At 45.1% G+C, this 23619-nt stretch overlaps 1 protein-coding gene and 1 long non-coding RNA gene across 3 annotated transcripts in view; one reads left to right on the top strand and one right to left on the bottom strand.

Moving 5' to 3' along the window:
* Positions 1-850: 850 nt before the first annotated feature.
* LOC150005751 (uncharacterized) lies at positions 851-20842 on the bottom strand. Its single transcript, XR_016511896.1, has 4 exons — positions 20699-20842; positions 10815-10905; positions 1427-1504; positions 851-1031 (listed from the first exon to the last, which is right to left on the bottom strand). It is a non-coding gene; the product is annotated as an uncharacterized LOC150005751 (long non-coding RNA).
* MAPRE3 (microtubule associated protein RP/EB family member 3) overlaps positions 20179-23619 on the top strand; it is a 51261-nt gene continuing 47820 nt past the window's right edge. Inside the window, exon 1 of one of the 2 annotated variants that reach the window (XM_090281054.1) lies at positions 20179-20357. The gene's annotated coding sequence lies outside the window, so the exon portion shown is untranslated. The remainder of the gene's footprint in view (positions 20358-23619) is intronic. The other variant, XM_090281053.1, reaches the window with a different exon arrangement.

The raw sequence follows: 23619 nt of genomic DNA, 5'->3' as shown, positions 1-23619 counted from the left end.
CACTGACCCCTTGGTACAGTGCACATCACCTTTATCTCTCTCAGCCCTTGCTGGGTCATGGGCCTTGGGCAGATGCCAAAGAGCCACGCAGTGGTGGTGGCCCATGGGCAGAGCGTCCCTGCTTGGGCTAGAAAAGCTTTACCTCCTCCGAGTGCCTGCCCCTGAGAGCTGCGTGGCCTGGGCTCCGGGAGGCCACCTCTTGGAGTGGTCCACCGTAGGCCTTCCACTTCATCCACCCCGATCCTTACATAGACCCCACCCTTGCCCAGGAGCTTTTAGATGAAAATCAGAAGGAGGTTCGAGGAACCAAATAAATGGTCAGCCCCCGCCACCTGCTCCTTGCCACTGTGCAGAGCTCCAGCCAGCTCCATCACCAGCACCGCTGGCTCCTTCCTGGTTGGAATAAGAAGGGTCTCTGGTTGCACTGAATGCAGCTCCCAAACTGGTCTTGTACTTGCTGAATAAATACTGTTGTTCTTGCCTTAGCTGCTCTCTAGGTTTGTGGGGTTAAGTTACAGAAAATCGTGCTACTGTGTGTGCGTGTGTGTGTGTGTGTAGTGCTAGGAGTCCACAGTAGGTCTCTGTCAAGCCGATGCCGTGATGAGGGCTTTCCAGTACTGACCCAGAAACCACAGAACCACGCAGAAACCCAAACCCCCTCCAGCTGCCCAGGGGGCAGGCACAGCCTGGGGTCGGGACAGAACCTCCAGCACCCAAGTGACTTCCTCACTCCTCTGTAAAAGTCATGGTGCTAAGATTGTGTCAACCCCAAGACAACACATGGTCCTGTGCTTTGGCCACCCATCCGAGGCAAAAACAAAACAGCCCGACACATTGTGTTCTGGTGCAGGTTTGTATTAAACTGTAGCTATTCTCACTTGGTCTCAGTTGTGTTTCTTCAAAGAAGAGGGGCTTTGGCAGAGGACCGCCTCTACAGTAGCTGCGGTAAAGCTGACATTGCTAAGAAGACTCAGCTTCGGGTTTTCGCTCATGTTGGCAGGTGGCAGCTTCCTGGGAGGCCTGAGCAGGACCTGCAGATTTTTTTTTTTTTTTAAGTTGAGAAATGGGAGCCTCAGTGGCCCAACACCTAGCAGTTCTGTCACCCGGTGGGAACAATACCAAGGTCTGTGGTACCACATTTCCCAGGACAAGGTTGATGAGTTATCTGAAGCAGGGACAGGTAGGGGGACACATTAGATATAAAAGGGGAAAACCAGGCTTTCCCTACCTCCCCTTGGTCACCTGTTCTCTTAGCTACCATTTTGGAAACTCTTCCCACAGTGGGACCTTGAGGTAATGGGACTATGGTCTTGGAAAAATCACGACGATCCCCAAGGCCACTGTGTCTGAAGGCTCTTCAAGCTGTTCTCTGGCTCCCCCAGAACTAAGCTTTGGATTGGCCCGCTTTTCCGCAAACCCCACCCACCTGCATGAAGACTGCTCTGCCTTCTCTCCAGATCTCAGCCAGAGGTTCGGAGGAATCATCTGCTCAAACAATTTCACACTGAGGAGGGAGTAAAAGTGTTGCTTCCAGTACTGTAGGGTCACTTGTACTTATTTCTTAGCCCCCAAAGACAAAACCCTAATGAGGGGGTTTTAGGTAGTGCAGGGAAATGGCTGGGGCAGGGGAACTTGTCCAGCTCTCACTAAAGACGCGCCCCTTCTGCAAGCAAGGCAGGCTGTGGCCAGAAGAATACCCGGAGCACAGCCCTTAGGGAAAAACACCTGGCTGTAGTGACAGGAGCTGTGTGTGCAAGCTCTGGTGGGGTTTCTGAGCCCCGTGGAAACACCATTACCTGGTTTGCAGGATGCTGAGTCCCTGGGATGATGAGTCAAAGCATCGGTGTTACTCTTTTCCAGTCACATTGGAGCACACTAGAATTTGATTAACTGCCCCAAATCCATTGTCTTTGGATGAAAAATGACATGACCACACATTTGGCAGGCCACATTGCACAGTCTCAGGTGGTTTATAGAGGGAAAATACAAGGTGCCAGGAACACACTTCACGCCTTTGTATGTATGTAGTTAGTCGTAGAGAAATAAAAGGTCACAGATGGCAAAGTAAGGTTCGGTCAAGTCTAAGAATCTGCATTTGTGCTTCGCTGGTGTGCCTCAGTGGGTGGAGCGCCAGCCTGGGAACTGATGGGTCGGTCGCTGCTTCCATTCCCAGTCTGGGCATGGGTCTGGGTTGCTATTGGGTCCCCGGTTGGGGGGGGGGGGTGCGAGAGGCAACCAATCGATGTTTCTCTCCCTTCTTTCTCTCTCCCTTACCCTTGCTCTAAAAGTAAATAAAGTCTTAAAAAAAAAAAAAAAGAGTCTGCATTTGGGGAAACCTGAGCCAGACAGCAGCTAGGCAACAATCACCCTTAATTTCTTCACTCAGAATTACAGGTTTACTTTTATATACAGGTCCAACCTAACACTAAGAAGAACCTTGTAGTTGGTGAAGGAGGAAGAGCCTCGTGACACCCCAGGTAGGAACAAGAAACATCATGCTACACGGGGAGGGTAGACCTTAGAGTCTTGGGTTAATAAAAGGCTATTTGACAGTGTGGCTAATAACACGTTTGAAGGGCTCTTAGTACTTTTCCAGTAAAACATTAAAAGATCTAACATTTTGTTGACACTTGATATTGTCTTATGATGGAAGTTGAGTTCTTCAATTTCTTCCCCTTGTGTATTTACAAACCACACATTTATACTTAGGGGAACCTTCTCCTGGTTTGCCCAGGACAATCCTGGTTTAAGTCTATCGTCTCAGGGCAATTATTAATACTGCCACCTTTCACTTTCAAATATGTCCTGGTTTGGATAATAAGTGACATGGCCACTATATGTGCACTTATATATTCGTTAAACTGTTAACATGTCTGCCCAGGAGTTAAAATTTTCCATCACTGAGAGATGAGGGGCAGTGGATGGTGGGAGGAGGGGAAAGGGGTTCCTTCTGGAGTGGGTGGGGACAAGGATTTCCTGTCACCAGCCCTGATTCTCCACACAGCTCTTGGAGGCTTCATGAGGTCTCAGGGCTGTGGATGCAGCAGAGTGGTGAAGGTCAGAGTACATTCCTCAGCTTTTCAGTTTAGTTTATAGACCTTACTATTCCATTAAAAGTTGTAAGTCTAACAAATTTTGTCATTTCTTTTTAAGGGAACTTTATTCCATTTATAAACCTGAACACCTTACATTTTAAACAATATTTAAAATTCTATTTCCGTTTTTTACTATCTTTCTTAAATCCTAAATAATTTTTACCAATCTAATAAATTAAGCTTATAAATATAGTGAGCTTAGGGGTTTGTTGGATGTTTTACTGCTAAGCATAAACTTAGTAAGATTTTTTTAATATGTTTTATTGATTATGCTGTTACAGTTGTCCCAATTTCTTTTCCCTCTGTTCTCCTCCACCCAGTGATCCCTTCCTCCAGTTGTCCTCCCCCTTAGTCCATGCCCATTGGTTGTGCATATAGTTCTTCTCAACATCTTCCTGTCTACTCCACTCCCTCCTACTGTGCTTCCTAATTCCTGTACCATCTCCCTCCCTTTCCCCCCTTCCCCCTCCCCACTGACCTCCCCCCAAAAATGTTCCCCATACCTATAATTCCTTTCCTACTCTCTATGCCTACTTAGTTTGTCTGTGTTTCGGTTCCCTAGCTTCTTGTTGTTGGTGGTTGTGATACAGTTTTCATTTTAATGTTCATAGTTTTGATCCTCTTTCTCCTAAACAAGTCCCTTTAACACTTCATATAACGGTGGTTTGGATCTGATGAACTCCTTCAGTTTTACTTTGTCCTGGAAGCACTTTATCTGCCCTTCTATTCTGAATGACAGCTTCACTGGATACAGTAATCGTGGCTGTAGGTTTTTGATTTTCATTACTTTGAATATTTCTTGCCAGTCCCTTCTTGTCTGCAGGGTTTCTTTTGAGAAATCAGCTGACAGTCTTATTGGGACCCCTTTGTACCTAATTCTCTTCTCTCTTGCTGCTTTTAAGATTCTCTCTTTATCCTTAATTTTTGACATTTTGATTAAAATGTGTCTTGGTGTGGTTCTCCCTGGTCCAGTTTTTTTGGAACTCTCTGCTTCCTGGACCTGTAAGTCTATTTCCTTCCCCAAGTTAGCGAAGTTCTGCTTCATTATTTTTTCACATAATTTTTCCATTTCTCGTTTTTCTTCTTCACCTCTGGCAGCCCTATGATTCGGATGTTGGCCCACTTACAGCTGTCCCATAGGTTTCTGAGCCTCTCCTCATTTTCCTCACTTCTTGTTTCCTCTTTCTGCACTGGTTGACTGTTCCTTCCCTGTGTTTCGATTTGTTGATCTGATCCCTGGTTTTCTTGCCCTCACCACTAGTTTTGTATGTGTTTTCATTCATTTCAGCAGGACTAGCCTTCATTCCTTCCCTGTCTTGTTTAAGATCTGCTGTTAGGTCTGTAAGCACTTTTATAAGCAAATCTCTGAACTGTGCCTCAGAAAGATTTCCTATCTGATGAGCTGTTAGATTGGATATTTGCTGGCTGGTCAGCTGCGTCACCGGATTCTCTATCATGATCTGTGCCATCCTGACAGTTTTGTGTTTACCTTTGCTTCCTGGGCAGGGCTGTCACACCTCCAGTGCTATAGGGGGCGGAGCCCCATGCATTCGTCACAACCGGGTGACCCTTCTCACCACGCTGTGGCATTTTGTGTCGGGGTGGGGGGTCTAAGATGGATTCCTGCTGTTCACTCTCCACTGAGAGGCTGGGAGCCTCCTCCTCCGTCCCCACCCCCACCCCAGGCCTCACAGTCCGAGACAATGGGGGTCTGCCTTCCCTGGCATTGGAATCACAAGCTAACAGGTCTGGTCTGCATCCAGGGGTGCTCTCCAGGCACTTCTTGCCTCCCCTTAAAACCGAGTGTCTGTGCTTATCGCCGTCCTGCTGCCATCGCTGCAGCTGCTGCCACCAGCACAGCTTGACCTCTCCGCCCAGCTTCGCCCCTCCTACATGTCCGGACGAGCACCACTTGTTTATAACTTCATACGTTGGACTTCCATATAGCTTTATTTTCTGGTTATTGCTGGTTTTGTGGTAGTTGTATTCCTTCTTAGTTGTGGAGGGAGATGGAGCGTGTCAGTCTTGGCCTCCATCTTGGCCAGAAGTTAGTAAGATTTTAACTTAAAGTCGTAAGTCTTAAGATACATATTTTAAAAGTTAGTCAGGAGGCATTCACTCCAACAAGTCAAAATTTTCTTTAACAAATACATAAAATACCAAATGTGCAGATTCTCTCTTTTTTTAATTTTTAAACTTGATTTTAGAGCGAGAGGGAGAGGGAGAGAGAGACAGAGACAGAAACAGATGAAGACAGGTTTGTTGTTCCACTTAGTGATATATTCATGGTTGAGTCTTGTACATGCCCTGACTGGGGATTGAACCCACAACCTTTTGGTGCACATGACAACACTTCAGTCAGCGAAACCACCCAGCCAGGGCCAGATTCTCTCTTAATGCAAACATATTAACACTATGGTTTCAGTTCTTTAAAATCTTTATTTCTCGATTCTGTACTTTCTGCCAGGTCTTAGTTCTCATGGGCTTCAGCTATGAGCCTTGTCCTGGTGGCAAGTCCACTCCTAGAGGGTGCAGGGAAGAGCTGCTGACTAGCTCCACTCACATGGCTCAAACCTCCAAAGTTAGGTACCAGAGTCTCACTGTACCACTATCGGGTCCATTTACAATAACTATATAGTTATCAGTGCAAGATTTATATACCAGTTCTAGCAAATGGATTCTGCCTCCTTTAAAATTTATTGAATAAATTAAATCCTTTGTATTTTAAGGTTTTCTTGAATTGTAACTTAAATTGTCCTTGTATAGCTTTCTTTTTAAAAAAACTTTTTTTAGAACCAATTTTGACTTTACAGAAAAATTTAAAAGATAATACTGAGAGTTCCCATACACCCTCTACAGTACTGAGCTCCCCCTATAATTAACATCTGATATTAATATGGTGCTTTGTTACAACCAATGACATTTTACCCAATGTCCTTTTTCTGTTCCAGAATCCCATCCAGGACACCAAAATACATTTAATCAGCAGGTCTCCTTGGGTTCCCTTTGGCTTTAACGGTTTCTCAGGCTTTCCTTGCTTTTCATGACCATGATAGCTTTGAGTAGTATTAGTCAGGTACTTTGTATAATGTTCCTCTATTGGAATTTGTCTTCTGTTCTTCTCAAAGTAAATAGATAGACAGATAGGTAGGTAAGGTTAAGCTGGCTGGTATTAATAGGTTTTTAGGAGGAATACCACAGAAGTGACCTTTTTTATCACATTAGTTTTATGGTATATACTCATATACCAACATGATTTATCACTGTTGATATTGACTTTGGTCACCTGAGTAAAGTCTGATATAACTTAAATTTACATTAGTCCCTGTTATGAGCTCCATGATTCTCTTATTACAATATGCAACTTCCTTGAGCAAATAAACACACACACAGTTTTACTGAACTTCTGGCCAAGATGGAGGCGTAGACAGACATGTTGCATCTCCCTCCACAACTAAGAAGGAATACAACTACCTCAAAACTAGAAACAACCAGAAGTTCCAGAAAATCAAAGTGCATGGAAGTCCAGCAAACAAGGATATAAAGAAGAAATACTCATCCAGACGGGTAGGATGGGCGGAACCCAGGCAGAGAGGACACAGCATGGTGGTGGCAGCAGTGGCAACTGCAACAGGCCAGTGGGAAGTGCAGTTACAAGTTTTAAAAAGTCGGGAGGGACACCTGGGAACGTTCCCAGCTCCTCACCAGAGCAGCTCACTGTCCCAGCACTGGGGAAAATCAAGCCTCATTGCTTTAGACTGTGCAGACCAGTGGGGGTTAAGACGGAGGCAGCAACTGCCAGTCTCAGCAGTCTGCTTGTTTAAAGGGCCCCCACGGACCTAGAACATCCACAGACCCACCCACTCTGGGAACGACGGCCAGGGCAGCAGCTAGAGGGGCGCCAGTCTGGTGCGGAACTGGGAGAGGGGCCTGGAAAAGGGGCGAGTACTGGGCAAGCGGCATTGTTCCTTCTCAGACCCCTCCCCCACACACACAGCGCCACAACGTGGTGAAACGGGTCGCCCTGTACTGATGAATCCCTAAGGCTCCGCCCCTTAAACGTAGTAGGAGCGACAGCTCTCCTAGGACACAGAAGCAAACAAACACAGGAGACTTCCAACCAAGATGGAGGCCTGGACTGACACACCCCATCTCCCGCCACAACTAAGAAGGAATACAACTACTGCAAAACCAGCAATAACCAGAAGTTCCAGAAAATAAATGGAAGTCCAGCGTATGAAGTTATAAAGAAGTGGGGCTCATTCAGACGGGTAGGAGAGGCGAAGCCAGGGAGGAGAGGTCAAGCTGTGCTGTCCGTCGCAGCAGCAGTGATGGCAGCAGGACAGCAGTAAGCACAGACACCCGTATATAAGGGGAGGCGAGAAGTGCCTGGGGAGCACCCCCGGCTGCAGACCAGACCTGTCAGCTTGCGATTCCAAAGCTGGGAAAAGCAGACCCCCATTGCCTTGTACTGTGAGGCCTGGGGTGGGAGTGGGGACGGAGGAGGAGGTTCCCGGTCTCTCAGCGGAGATTGAACAGCAGGAATTCATCTTGGACCCCCACCCCCCGCAGAAAACACACCCGGTTATGACGAGTGGCCAGGGCTCCCCCACCCCACCCCCCTATAGCGTAAGAGGTGTGATAGCCCTGCCCAGAAAGCAAAGGTAAACACATAACTGTTCAGGATGGCACAGATCATGATAGAGATCCCAGTGACACAGCTGACCAGACAGCAAATTTCTAATCTAACGAAGCAGCAGATAGAAAATCTTTCTGAGGCACAGTTCAGAGCTTTAATTATAAAAATGCTTACAGACCTAACAGCAGATCTTAAACAAGACAGGGAAGGAATGAAGGCTAGTCCTGCTGAAATGAATGAAAACACATACAAAACTAGTGGTGAGGGCAAGAAAACCAGGGATCAGATCAACAAATCGAAACACAGGGAAGGAACAAACAGTCAACCAGTGCAGAAAGAGGAAACAAGAAGTGAGGAAAATGAGGAGAGGCTCAGAAACCTATGGGACAGCTGTAAGTGGGCCAACATCCGAATCATAGGGCTGCCAGAAGGTGAAGAAGAACGAGAAATGGAAAAATTATGTGAAAAAATAATGAAGCAGAACTTCCCTAACTTGGGGAAGGAAATAGACTTACAGGTCCAGGAAGCAGAGAGTTCCAAAAAAACTGGACCCAGGAAGAACCACACCAAGACACATTTTAATCAAAATGTCAAAAATTAAGAATAAAGAGAGAATCTTAAAAGCAGCAAAAGAGAAGAAGAGAATTACATACAAAGGCGTCCCAATAAGACTGTCAGCTGATTTCTCAAAAGAAACCCTGCAGGCAAGAAGGGACTGGCAAGAAATATTCAAAGGAATGAAAATCAAAAACCTACAACCATGAGTACTCTATCCAGTGAAGCTGTCATTCAGAATAGAAGGGCAGATAAAGTGCTTCCAGGACAAAGTAAAGTTGAAGGAGTTCATCAGATCCAAACCACTGTTAAATGAAATGTTAAAGGGTCTTGTTTAGGAGAAAGAGGATCAAAACTATGAACATTAAAATGAAAACTGTATCACAACCACCAACAACAGAAGCTAGGGAACCGAAACAAAGACAAACTAAGTAGGCAACGACAGTGTGAAAAGAATTATAGGTATGGGGAACATTATGGGGGGGAGGTCAGCAGGTACGGGGAAGGGGGGAAAGGGAGAGAGATGGTACAGGAATTAGGAAGCATAGTAGGAAGGAGTGGAGTAGATATGAAGATGTTGAGAGGAACTATACGCACAACCAATGGGCATGGACTAAGGGGGGACAACTGGAGGGAAGGCAACAAAAGGAAAAGAAATTGGGACAACTGTAACAGCATAATCAATAAAGCATATTTTAAAAAATAATACACACACGCCCATATATATATCATAGAATATATTGTGCTAAAGTTTGTGAATGTGTGCTAAATGACTTCCCTAGTTAGAAATCTTTTAAAATTCAGTATCAGTTGTAAAATCTTTCATTTTTTAATGGGAGATCAAGATACCAATATCTTAGAGTGCCACATGAGGCATTTTTACACACACACACACACACACCCATACTTTTTATTTCTGCTACGTAACACCAATTTCTTAATTATTATAGTTTTTAGCTTCACACAAATACACTCCGGCTGTCATACTGTCTCTCCTGCTTGAATCACACAAATGTGTTGACTGTTTTCCTTGAAATGCAAATTCTTCGCATATTTACTATTAAAACTAAACAATCATTTTGGAGACCCTGAGCTTTCTGAACACAATTTTTCTCTCTACAGATGGACAACATGTTATGTGAATTACAGCTCTCTGAGCCCCTTTGGAGGGAAACAAATTCTTTATAAAAATCAAAGATCGCCTCACAATGAAAAACAGTCGCTTACACTTATGCGTATTTCAATGTCATCATCTGTTCAGTGTCTCTGGCTTTATTAAAATTCTTGGTTTTGAACTATCCTCTGAAGTTCTGCAGTCCAGGCTTACCTTGCGGTAAGTCGCTCCATTTTGATCACTTCCAAAGATGCCATGTTTCAAGGCACTGGAGCAGTTCTTAGTAAACTGGTCTTGTCCCTTGATCCCTTAACTGCTATGGGAGCCGAAGCCGCTGGGGAACAATGTCTGTAAGGGAGGACTGTGGCATTCAGGGAAAGGAGACTTCGGTGGCAGGGCCTGGAGCGCCTGTCCCTGTCTCACAGTGCTCCAGCAGAATCCCTGGTGTCCACAGAAGGAGGAATCTGGAAGAGCCATCGAGGGTGTCTTAGGACGAGGGGCCTCATGTGCTGAGATCTATTAGACACTCGATTTTCCAATGGCCAAGACTTTATAGTTAAATTTTCCTCAGTGTGGTCTGGTGGACACTCAAGGCTGGTATCTTTTCTAAGTTGTGAGGATTTGAACTTATGCTTTGGGAGCACTTTATAGTTTTTACTTGATGTCCATAAAACGGTTCTGTAATTTCTCCTGGGTATCTATCTGTGTGAGAAATTATGAAATAATTTTGCTTTTCTTTTGTAATTCTCACTTTTTCATAGCTATCACACCTTCAACTGGCATCATGGTCATGGGAACTATCAAGTTGAAATTGTCATTTTGGACATCTCTGCTATACCATTTCCATATTTTTTAGATATTTTATTTCTTTTTAGAGAGAGGGGAATGGAGATAGGAAGAGTGGGAGAGAAACATCAGTGTGTGGTTGCTTCTCACGTGCCCCCAAATGGGAACCTGGCCCACAACCCAGACATGTGTCCTGACTGGGAATCGAACCAGTGACCCTTTGGTTCGCAGGCCGGCTCTCAATCCACTGAGCCACACCAGCCAGGGCCAGTTCCATTTTTTAAGCCAATTTAATAGACTGGGTTTCATAATGTTTAAACAATGTCTCATCAGGGGTAGGAGCTCCCTTCCAAACCCTGGAGATGAAATAACCCATTAAGTCAATCTAGCCCAATGGCTCTGGACCAGGGCAATTTTGTCTCCCATGAGATATTTGGCAATGTCTGGGCACCATTTTGTTTGTCAAAAATAGGTAGTGGAGGGTGCTGGTAGAATCTGGTGGGTAGAGGTCAGGGATGCTGCTAAACATCCTACAATGCACAGGACAGCCCCCTCCTCCCCTGACACACACACACACACACACACACACACTAAAAAATTGTCCAATCAAAATGTCAATACCTACCTTATGTGGCAAAGCTTTCTGAACTCAAACCACCCAGGGGTGGCGCTGAACCACAGCATCCCAGGCAGCAGAGGGGAGGTATGGAAGGTGTCTGTAGAGTAGGACATCAATAGGTCTTCCCATGTGTACACTCAGGCCTTGTCTGGCAACCGTCTGCCACCATCATCGGGGGCCCTGTTGTGCCACATTCTGCCACAACTATGTTAAAATGTTGCACACACACTCAAAAAAAACCACACATGCAGAATTTAAAATTAAGTTTTATCATTTACTGAGAGTCTGCATGCAGGAAGGAGAAGGTTAAACTCTCACCAAGTGGTGACTTGATGACTGTCCCATCTCAATTCCTTAATAATCAAAAGGATAGGCTTTCTGATATCCATGGGTGTGAATGAAGGCCCTCTCTAGGAATTGCCTCATGACCAATGGAGGAGGGGGATTTTTATAACCCAGGAAGGAGAAAGAAGAAAACCTCATGATACTCAGTTGGGAAAGGAGAGTGGACATTATGGTTATAAGCAAAATTCAAAAAATCTATTTGAAAGAGTAAAAAGATATACATCTGTAAAGAATCCTAGTGTTTGTCCAGTAAAATACTAGGAATGTATCTTTTTCTCAATTCAAATGCTTTACTTTGAGTGGAACAGGTGCACCATAAAATGCTTATGGCAGTTTCCCCTTCCACATGTAAGGAGTTTGGAAGTATCTATTCCAACCTAACAACAAGCAAAAAACTGAACAGACTGAAAAGTCAACAATGATTCTTGGATCCCTAAGAAAGGCGAGGACACAGGGCAAACCGCTGTCCCTAAGACTGGAAAGAGAGACAGGCAATAAAGTTGGAGGGATCACATTTCCTGATTTTAAAAGCTGCTACAAAGCAACAGTAATCAAGACAGCACTATGTAGTACTGGCATAGGGATAGACATGCAGAGCAATTAAATAGGATTGAAAGTTCATTAAAAAATATAAAACCAAAGCGTCTATAGTCAACTCATTTTTGACAAAGATGCCAAGATAATTTAATGGGTAAAAATAGTGTTTTCAACAAATGGTGTTTGAACAACTAGACATCCACATGCAAAAGAATGAAATTGGAACTTTTACCTCACACCATAAATAAAAATTAACTCAAAATGAATCAAAGACTTACATGTAAGAGCTAAAACTATAAAACTCTTGAAAAAAAACATAGTGGTAAATCTTTATGACCTTGGATTTGGCAATGAATTCATAGATATGATGGAAAAAAACATGAGCAACAAAAGAAAAACTAGATCAATTTGGCTTCATCAGAATTTAAAACATTTTGTGCTTCAAAGGACAGTATCAAGAAAGTGAAGTGACAACCCACAGAATGGGAGGAGATATTTGCAAATCATAGATCTGATAAGGGATTTGTATCTGGAATATATAAACAAGTCCTATGACTCAATAATAAAAAAAAATGGGCAAAAGAGCTGAATAGGCATTTCTCCAAAGAAGATTTACAACTGCCCAATAAGCCCATGAAAGAAGTTCAACATCATTAGTCATTAGGAAAATGCAAATCAAAACCACAATGAGATTTCACTTCACAACCACGAGGATGGTTATAATGGAAAAGACAGATGAGAACAAGTGTTAGCAAGGACGCGGAAAATTGGAACCCTCACCAACTGCTGGTGGGAATGTGAAGCAGTGCAGCCAACTAACTGCCAGGCCTGGGGACCACCAAGGAACAGCTGGAGAGGCAGAGCATCTTGGGAAAGTGAAGCCCTAAGCAATGACCTCCTTCGGAGAGCCAGTGCCTTCGGTTCCCAGGCAGCCAGAGCAGCAGCTGTAAACTGAAAGTTCCGAGAAGCTGTATACTCCCCTGCCTGCCTCCACACTGGCCCCTGTCTCTTCCTTGCTTGGCCTTGCTTTGCTCCTCTAAGTCATGGGTGGCTGAGATGGCCCCTGACCACTGTACTACTCATAAAGGCCTCCAGATGGCGCTTTAAGCTCATCAATGGCTACTTTTTCGGTTTGGACCCTGAACTTTACGGTGAACAGGTTAAGGCTCAAGAAAAGCAGGTATGTCTAGGTTCCCATGTTCTCAATCCCAGCTCCCCAGAGCAGCTCAGGACGAGGTCAGTCGTGAGTGTGAATGAGTAGTCATAGCAGCCTTTCCTGTACCAGGAAAACCCCTGAAGAAGTTGTCCCTTGCGAGGCCAATCTCAGGGTTCTAGTTAAGGTTGTCAAATTTAGCAAATAAAAATACAGGATGCTCTATTAAATTTGAATTTTAGATAAATAATTTTTAATATTTTTATTGTAGATATGTCTCAAATAGTGTCTTTGTCATACTTATACTAAAAAATTATTTGTGCCCTGGCAGGGTGCTCAGTTGGTTAGAATGTCGTTCCAATACACCAAGATTGCTGTCAGGACACACATAAGAATCAACTAATGAATGCATAAATAAGTGGAACAACAAATCAATGTTTCTCTTTCTCTCCCCCCTTCTCTCTCTCTCTCAAATAAATTTTTAAAAATAAAAATTATTTGTTAATTATCTAAAATATAAATTTAACTCAGCATCTTAATCTATCTGGAAACTCTAGTTTATGTTTTCTTCTATGAATTTTCCACCTTCCATTTAATGTGTACTGATGGAATATCTGTCAGGCATGTGTTAGATGGTACAGAAATGAATCAAGTACAGCTCCTGCATTTAGGGATCAGTTTGGGAGAAAGATATATTGACAAATAATTATACTATGGAAAATGTAGGCATGGGAAAAGAGAAGAAGTTTGGATTTTGGCGTTGGCTTTCGGTTCAAACCCTGCTTCTGATGTTCAGTAGCTGTGTGATCTTAAGGAAGTGAGTTAACCTCTTGGGGCCTCTGCTTTTTATTGTGAAAATGGGAATGATACCAATCGCAGGACATGACCAGGGAGGTTATGGGAAATGGTATGCATTTCATGCCTGGCTGTAGTAGAAACTGAAGAAATGCAAGTTTCCCTTTCCTAAATAAGAAATACTGTGAGAGAGAGAGAACTAAAATTGCCACAGGAGCAATGGACTTTACTGTCAGGGCAGCCTTGCTCTGAGAAATCACCCAGAGACCACTGTGGGATCAGACAACAGTTTATTGAGGGAAAGGGGGAAGGGGGTGGAGGAGAGAGAAAACCCCTGGACCGACTCAAGGGCCTATAGGAGTAAGGGGAATGGGGATTCCTGCTCCTCTTCATGGACCTGTAGGAGTCCCACCGGCACTTCTGCAGGCACCTTTTTTATACTTGTCAACCATATATTTTGGTGAGGGTGAGTTTGCTTATCAACATATACAGTAGGTCATTTGCATCTCATTGCTTCCCCCCAAACCACCATCACCAGGTTAGTTACCATATCCTCAGGGAATGGACTAAGTCCATCAGCATATTCTTTGGGAGCCCTGGCCAGGGCCAGGTTGATTAGTATATATCAAAAGTCCAGGTGTGCATACTAGCTGCCTCCGCGTTCTGACATTTACCTGCTCTGGGAAGGTCTATACACAGAATGTAACACTTCACTTTTAAAATGAAAATGCTAGCCAATACCATTTATTGAATGCCCACAACATGCCAAGTGCTGTCCTAAGCACCTGATTGATAAGCATGATCCCATTTAATCCTTATATTAACTATATTAACTTTCTGAGGTTTTAACTATTATTGTCCTCACTTTGCAGATGAAGAAACTGAGTTAAATAGCATGCCATGGGCCTAGTGAGTGACAAGACTTAGTATTTCCATGCGAGTCCATGCAGCTCCTAACCCATGCTCCTGACCTCAGTCTGATACCTTTGCATAATTGGCCTTGACGTTTGAGTTGGTGATCACTGGGAGAGAGGCATTATTCATGCCCACTGAGCAGCAGGAACAGCTGGTGCTGATGCAAAACCCAAGGGGGGTGAAAGAGAAGAGCCCTGGGACCCGAGGCCACCTTGAACTCATCCAAGTTAACCCAGGCCCTCACCATCAACCTCACATCATGGTCGGTTTCTTCCAGGAAAAGCAGGATAACTTCTTGCAGTCTGAGCCCCTGGCAAGAGCTGCTGCTCATTCTGAATATAGGAGGTCATTCATGTTCACAGGACATTAGTCTTAAGACCTTTGCAAATTTCAAATTTGCATCTTTTTTCCTATCTAATATAACAGGGTATACCTGAGAAGGAAAATCAATTTACCTCTCGACCCTAATGAGAGTTTCGGTTACTATTGAGAATCTCCATTTATTGGGTATTTGCTGTGTACAAGACACTGCTGGGCATTTTTCATATATTATCTCATTTAACCATCACAGCAAAGGAGAAAAACCAAGGCCCAAGGTCATATAACCAGGAAGTATTGGACCCCATGTTAGTGTGGCTCTAGCAGGGTGGAGGGTTAGATTCACTCTCTAGAAAAGGACTTGTCTTCTGCAAGTTGTGTGATTAAAATTCGTTCCTCAGTAAAATTACATATTGGTTACACAAGTCCTTGTAAACTTTGAAACCGTGTCAAGGGTTTCCTAGGTGTAGGAATCAGTCCTATTTGAGTGCCCTGTTCCACTTTTAGCTACTTTCAAATGAATAATGAACACTGTTGTTAACAGTTACGGGCATCACAGCTCTCGCCTGCCTCCAGCTCACACCCAGGCAGGACTGCCCTGCGTGTTCTGATCTAAAACCTAAACCCCCACCAGCCAGAGTTAACCTGCTTTTTTATACTCTCTCCATCCCTTGGCCTCACCAGTCACCCTGGGAAAACTACAGAAAGGTCAGATCCGTTTTAACTTGCTTGGCTGTTTTTAGTCCCACGTGTGATGCTAAATAAGATAGTGTTTGAGTGTGAGGACCTCTGGTGGGGAGAAATGTGAACAACATGGTAACACAAGGCAATGGGGGACCATGATCAAGAATGTACCCGGTACCAAAGAGAGCATGTTAACTCTCTGGAGGAGGTCCGTGATGGTGTCACGGAGGAAATGACACTAAGGTTGGTTTTGGAGAATGGGTAGGAGTTTTTCCAATGAAGGAAAAGGAGAGACCCCAAGAGGATGAATCCTGTTACGCAGGCCCCGCCACTAAACAAACTGCTTGCTCGGCCAAGCACGAGGGCTTGTTCTACGTGGCCATTTGCGGTGAGAGGTAATGAAGCTGGGGCATTAAAGGAATGGGAGGTGAAGTGGGAATGGTTAGCAAGGGCCAGATTACAACAGAGCTCGCCCACCATGTGAAGGCGTCTTACCCTTTAAGCCAGGGTTCCTCAGACTCTCCACGAAAGTACCCTCAAAAACAGGAAATAGTACAGGCACAGAGGTGTTTAAGTTCAAACTCTCTTTAAAAGTCTTGTCTTTGAAATCATGTGACTCTTACATTCTACAGAAAATGAAATGAGGAAGATGTAACTATTCCATCGCTGCTCCGCTGTTTCCTCACATGGACCCCCCATGCTCCGAGGTTGCGTCAGCCAGTTTGAGAAGATTTAAGCAGCGGAGTTATGTGATAAGATTTACCATTTGGAAAGGGCCTTCTAGGAAAAATACTGAGGATCGGTCGAATATAGGAGTGACTGGAGGCAAACAGACTGGGCGAGAGGCTCTGCCATAATCCAGGCAAGAGACGGTAAAGATGATGGAGATAAAGAAGAGGAAGAGATCTGACAGACACTTAAAGGAGAAATAGAAATACTAGGAAACTGTTCTGGTATAGGGAGAAGGAGAGCAGATGAGGGTTAGGATCACCCTCAAGTTCTTCTTGGACAGTGAGGCCATTAGAAACATAGGAAAGGTAGGTTTGAGGGGGAGGGGTAAGTGAGTTTACGCCCACTGAGTTTGAGGTGCCTGTGGGATATCGGGCTGGAGATATCTGGAAGGCAATTACATATACAGGTCTGACAGCTGGAAGAACTGATTGGAATGGATATACAGATCCAGAAGTTGTGGTACTAGGTGGGGCCACACAGGGAGTAGAGAATAAAATGAGATAGGAACTCTGGGAACCATCACTGTTTAAAGGAAGATTTAGGGAGCAAGGGAAAATGAAAAAAAAAAAAGAAAGAAAAATGTCAAAAAGTCAGGAGTGCCCATGGCTCCCTGGTGAATGGCCAGTTCCAGGGCTGGGGCAGGGAAGGGACAAGATGAGCCTGAAACATCTTGTGCCAGGAAGCAAGAAAATGTTCAGAGAGTGATGGGGACAAACCCAAAGGACCCAGGAGCTTGAAGTTTCTTTCACTGGCCAAATCTGTGACAAATAGAGCATCAAAACAAATAATCATAGGAAAGGATTATAACCAACTGAGAGGAAAAAAACATGTCAACACTGAAGTAAACAAGTGGCTATGAGTCCAAGCTCTAAACTAGGACTGGCAGCAACATGCCTGGTTGGATCTGAGGATTGCTGTGAACTAGTAACTGCTGTGTGTGCCTTCTGTTTTTCTCCTTTTTGAAATTATGATGTCTGTAGCAATTATCCTGTCTATGCCACTTGTATATGGTAGGTGTGCATGGGGCAAATGATGTCTCTTTACATCGCAGGTCTTCAGATCAAGAGGACTTGTACTCAAGGAGTTATAGCCAATGAACTGGGATCTGAGTTAGATGAGGAGATCCTGGACTTCAAGTTGGTGCTACTATGGAATAAGATTTGGGGGTCTTTTTTTAATTAATTAATTAATTTCTAGAGAGAGGGGAAAAGAGAAAGAGAGGGAGAGAAACATTAATGTGTGGTTGCCTCTCACAGGCCCCCAACTGGGGACCTGACCTGCAACCCAGGCACATACCCTGATTGGGAACCAGACCAGAGACCCTTTGGTTCACAGCCCAGCGCTCAATCCACTGAGGCACATCAGCCAGGGTGAGACTTGGGGATCTTGAAGGAGGGGATGAGTGTATTTTGCATTGAGTGGGTGTAAATTGGTGTCATGAGAGGGTGGAGTGTGGTAGGTCCTATTTTCCAAAGATTACTTCAACAGTATCTCCCATCCACATGCTCTTATTACATGGCATGGGCATTCCTCCCATTGAGAGGTGGGGTCTATGTCCCTTCCCCTTGATATTAGTTAGACTTTTATGATTTTGCTCAACCAGTAGGATAGGGCAGAAATGATATCTGAAGCTGTTATATAAAAAGGATGCCAGAACCAACCAGCTGAGCTCTTCCTGAATTCCCATCCCACAGAAAGGGTGAGAATAAAATGGTTCTTGCTTTAAACCACTAAGTTGGAGTGATTTATTTTGTAGCAATAGTTAACTGGCACGTGGCAAAATGTTACCATGTGTAGAACCTAGGTAAAGGGCGTGCAGGAATGGTCTCCTATTCCACCTGAGTCTATACCTACATCTATGGAGCTGAGTTGGAACTTCAGAATGGACAAGCAAAATAAACTGAGTCTGAAATCTTCCCATATCTCTGTAGCACCCAGACACCCCACAGATACATTTAGGAACACCTTCAGTTCCCCAGCTCTGTGGCTAATAAAAAGTGTAGCCTGTGTTTTCACTCTCCTAACCTCTTAATCTGTCCTGGGAATTGTCCTCTTCAAGGAACCCTGCCCTTTCTGAGAGTTGCCTTGGATGGGAGGAGAGGGGCTTAAGTCAGCATGGGCTGTGTCCCTCTCTTTTTTCACTCTATTTGTAATCAGCTGCCTTCTCCTTCTCCCCTGAGAAAATGCGCTCAGTCAAGACCCCACTGACACCAATATTTCTGGGTGGAATCTCTGAGAGCTAGACAGGGAAGCATGAAGAAGAATACTAGCCTTCTTACTTCTGAGTCATTCAAAGAGAATGCAGCATCTCCAGCATTTCAACAAGGCCAGTGGCATCCAGGGATGTTCACCAAAAGGGCTCGATCCAAGCTGGGTTAGAAGATGATAGACTAGTAAGGTGTGAAGAAGCTCCTGATTATAGAAGGTGGCAGGAGTCATGGAGGTGGTCAGTACCCAGTGAAGAAATTTACTTTAGTGGAAACATTTGGGATATTGTAGAAGGGAGGCTGGCTAGAGGTAAGCATTCAGGAAATAAAGAATACGAGAGTCTCGATTAATAGATGGCTAGAGTTTTGGCATTAAGATGGAGAGCTAAGGAAGTGAGTTATAACAGTAGCAATAGTACCTAAAGATTAAATACATGTAAAGATCGTAAGGAAAATATTTATTGAGACTCAGGGCAGTTAGGTCAGAGAAAATGAGGAAGAATGAAAATCTTTTTCTTTTTCTTTTTACCTTTTGACCCCGTTCACCCATTTCTTTGGAGCCAAAGAAATTTTTTGAAAGAAATCTTTGTCTTCTCTTGATTCAATTGCATAAACACTTATTGGAACTCCACACTGTGTTCCATTCCATGCCCAGATGCTGAAGGAACTGGTAAGACAATTCCTGACCACACGGGGCACATAGTCTGATTGGGGAGACAGACATGTAAACCAAAGACAATAGAATGTGGGTACAGAGGCGACCTCAAGACACCCATGGAAGCCAGGGCTGAGGAAGGGAGAGCCAGAAGTCATCTGCACAAAGAACCAGAAAGGAGGTGAGCAGAGTGGAACCCTGAGCAGGACACTGAGAGACAGTACCAGTAGGCATGGACAGCAAGAGGAGGGATCTAGAAGAGCTGGGGAGAACCAGAAAAGCAGTCTTGGGATAGGGAATTCAGGAACCCTAATGAACATATTAAGGAGGGAGCTAGTTATGAGGATGTAGAATCTGAACCAGCTAGTGGGCAAGATGAAAAAAGCAAGAATTGTTTACAAATGCATTGGGAGAGAAACAATAAGGTTGATTAAAACTCAAGTGATGTGTGTGCACACGATTTTCTTAGCTCGATTTAGGAGTAAGAGTGTAGACCTTCTGGTAGAAAATGATAAAGAATGTTTAATACAGGTAGAGGAAAATTGAATTTGAGGATTAGCATAACAGGCTCTGATTCAAAGCCATAAACCAAGAGTGGAAGTAAAACCTAGCCTTAGCTCTCATGGTGTTGAAAGAGAATACTCTCTACTTTTTCCTTGGCAGTAGCTGTAAGACAGATAAGAATCCGACATCTGGCTACTATAGAATCAGGTGTAAACGGTTATTCCTTCTGCGATTAGACTGGGTGGAGGAATTGTTACCCTGTTGCTAAGGAAAAAGGAAGGGGCTGTTCCCGGTTGCTATGGTGACAAGGTAAGAGCGTTCCCTCGGTACCCCGGTAAATTTATAAAGCTGGTTCGTCTCCTTGTTGCTATGACAATCTAGAAGGACTGTTCTCGGCGCCCCCCATTTCCCGCCGCCGTTGCTAAGATGAGGTGGAGTAGGGGCTGTCCTTCCCTCGCCGCCTGGTTGCCTTGGAGACGGCGGGTGCCCTGGCCCCGCCCCGCTCGGACTGACAGCGGTGGCCGCATCGCGCCTGCGCAGTGCTCTCGTCCCCCGCAGTCTCTGTGCGTTGAAGCCGGAGACCGCGGCGGCCTCTGCTAGGACCCTCCGCCCCGGAGCCGCCGGCCGGAGCCGCAGCCTCAGCCGCAGCGCCCCTGCCGCCTGTCCCCTACCCCGCCGCCTCTGCCGGAGCCGCCTCGCGCACTGTGAGTCCGGGCCGAGGCGACGGACGCCGTGGGGCTGAGTCAGCGGGAGGCCCGGGCCCGGGCTGGGGGAGGGGAGCCGGGTTGCCCCCCTCGCCTCTCCACCCGCGCCCCCGCCCCCTAACCGCGTCTCACTCCCGCCCGCCTTCCTCCCTGCATCCCTCTCTCCCGGGCTCCTGGCGGCCACCGCCGTCAGGCCTTCGCGAGCCACTCCCCCTGCCCTCCCTTCCCTCCAGACCCACCTCGGGGGTCCTTATCCGCGGGATGCTGCGCTACCGCACCTCGGCCCCGGACCGATGTTTCCCCCAAACTGCCTCCCGTCCGTCCTTGTTCCTTCTCCTTACCCCTCTTGGGCTGACATCTCCGGCCTTCCCGGTTTTCCCCAGTGCTGTGCCCGAAAAAGAGTGACAAGGGAAAGACCAAGGGGAGACTTGGGGGAGGGGGCAGTCGACCCGCCCAAACCGTGGGGCCTCGGGTTCCTTCCTCACCCGCTCCTGCCCTGACTGCGGGGAAGCAGGTCTGGACAGTTCTAAGTGGCTGCCAAGAGCTTGTGGGGCTTTCGGAATAGATTTCGCAGAGAAGGTTCAGCCCCGTCGTGGTCTGGTTGGTTAGTGAGCACCCGCTAGTCACGGTGGCCTTCTAGCGGGCTGAGGGTTGCCGTGGAGGGAGGGGGCACGGCTGCGTGTGGGAGCTGAAGTTCCTGCGCTTCCGGCGTGTTGTTGTGAAGAAGCATCTTGCAGTACTCTTTGCAATGCCTTTTTTTTTTTCTTTTCCTGTAGTACCACCCTGGTATATTGTGAGATTTGGAAACAGGCCTGATATCATGCAGAGCAAGTGCTTACTGTGTGTATGTTGAGGGGTTGCGGCAGGACTTGATCTCTGATGCCTGTGAATTCCGTGCCGTAACCAACTGGGTACTAGTGAGTTTTCACACAACATGTGCAGATTGGAGAGGAACTGAGGTTTCTCTGAGGCCTGTACCCCTGGCCTCCTGCAGCTGTGAGTCTTTGTGGGAATTGACACCTGATAGGGGTTCTAGAATATTTGGACGAGTCCCTGGGTTATGTTTGCTACCCATCCACCTGCCCATCTTGCATTCCCTGATCTGGAGTTAGAGAGAGAGCCCAAACTGTTTTTCCAGCAGAAATTGAGCTGAAGCCAGAGTTGTTGCCCACAGCCAGGAGCTGTCTCTAAATAAACATGCCTCAACTTGAGGGCTCCTAACTACTGTGTGCACACCTCATTGCCAAGTTCCTTTGATTTTTTTTCCCCCCTGACTTTCAGATTTCAATGCACGGTTAGAAAATATGTGTAAATATCAACCAGTTAAACTGCACTCGAGGCTTTGGTTTTGTTTACTCCAGGCTGCAAAAGAAGTAGATGGTTCACTCCTAAAAATCATGCTGAAGGAACCACTAATGTGGAGTTTCTGGGATTGCCAACAGTGAGACATAACGATTTTGCTCCTTGACTTTGCTCAATCATGGCCTATTGGCAGCCTCCTCAGAGCCACTCCCTACCCCATGCCCATCAGATTAGTTTACAGGAGCAAAGACGGCTGTCGCCCTAGTTTTAAACATAGAGATGGAGTTCAGGAAAACTACGGCCCCCATGCAGCAGTGCAGTTTCTTCTGTTCGAATGCCAGTCTGGGGTTTGGCGGGATGCACCTGCCCGTGGGGTGATGGGAGCTGTGGGGCCTGAGAGTTGCATTCCTTCGGTGTGGTCCTCTCTGTGTCACATAGCTCACCGAAATACCCGGGCAGGGCAGGAGCAGACAGCTGTGCTGGAGAGCTGCTCCTCCTGGGCTGAGTGTATTTTGGGAATCAGCAATATTCCTGGGGTGGAGGGTTGTGAATTAAGAAGCAAGTAAATGTGTCAAGGCCAGATAGATCAAGAGGGTGTAAGTAAAATATTCCCTTTCCAATTTGCTGCGGGATAGTCAATTTTCAGGGCATCACAGGGGTTTTTACATGGGTTGGTTTGCCTTTGAAATCCATACCAGTGTTTTATGAGATAATGTTGGAATGCCCTTTAAACTGCTACTATTGGGAAACAGAACTAATACCTGTTTCTTACACATTACCTATCCAGTTGTTACTGAATGTCGTTGTTAAGAACAGGGAGAGAGACATTGTCTGAACCAAGTTAGACTTAAATCTGTGTAATCTATGTTGTGGTTTTTTTTTTTTAGCACTATATTTTCTTCACTCTTAAGCACACCAGCAATTTACCGACACCTTTTAGGTAAAATAATTGAACACTACCAGATCAAAGTATATACTGTTGTTCTAAGGTGCATCCTAATTTAAGGAACATAAAGACAGCCAGTAAGTGGCAAGACTTGAAAGAGGGATTGGTGTGTTTTAGAACTGAGAAATAATAATATCTATAATATCCCTGGGTGTGTGATGAAGCCATTACTTACTTAGCATCCTGAGATGCATGCATCATGAGAACAGATTTCCTCAAGTCCTTCCCCCAAACCATGATTGGCTGAAGTTAGGCATTGTAGTTGGCTACCGAACAGAGGAAAGTTCCTATGTGGGAATCCAACTCAGGGTCTTAATTGGGTTCCCTCCAGAAGCTGAGCAAACTATGTGGACGCAAATGCCTTACGAGTTATACTTGAATTTAGTCAAGCAACATCTTTCACAAGCTGAACAGAAAATATAATTTTTGTAAACTAGAATGCACCTGCCCTGATTTGATTACATTTGTAAAGATCCTAAAACACATATTCTACACCCTTAGGATGTTAAAAGTGGCAGGGACTTCAAATGGTATAGTTCAGTGTCCTCATTTCCAGAATTTGACACCAGACGCCAAAGTTAAGTGACTTACCCAAGGTCACCCAACTAATGTAGCAGGTATGTAAAAACATTATAAACTGTGTAGACCATGCAGATAAACATTGGTGGTTGTTAGTGGCTGAGTCAGGATTAGAACTTGGATTTCCAGACTAGAGCTATTCTCCAATACCATGTAGCTTCATCCCTCATACTTAATATTCCAGAGGGTTTTATTAAAAATAATTTAGTTATCTGTAATTAGCCCTGTAGACAAGGCTTTGTTTTATTGTCTGAGATGTTGCAAAGTCAGGCAAAATTCAATGTCATGTTGCTAATTAATATTTATTCTTGCACCTTAAAAATAATCATTTTTCCTTGCACATTTCAACTTCAGGAAGGTTGTTCATTTTTAAATTTGCATTATCTAACATAAAGCAAATGTGAAGGTGGGTGTTTGAAGTCTTCCTAACTTCCT

The sequence above is a fragment of the Furipterus horrens genome, unplaced genomic scaffold, assembly GCF_987537825.1.
Source record: "Furipterus horrens unplaced genomic scaffold, mFurHor1.1.pri manual_scaffold_6, whole genome shotgun sequence".
Taxonomy (NCBI): domain Eukaryota; kingdom Metazoa; phylum Chordata; class Mammalia; order Chiroptera; family Furipteridae; genus Furipterus; species Furipterus horrens.
The sequence above is the reverse complement of the archived record's forward strand: the minus strand, read 5'-3'. Positions and strand labels throughout refer to the sequence as shown.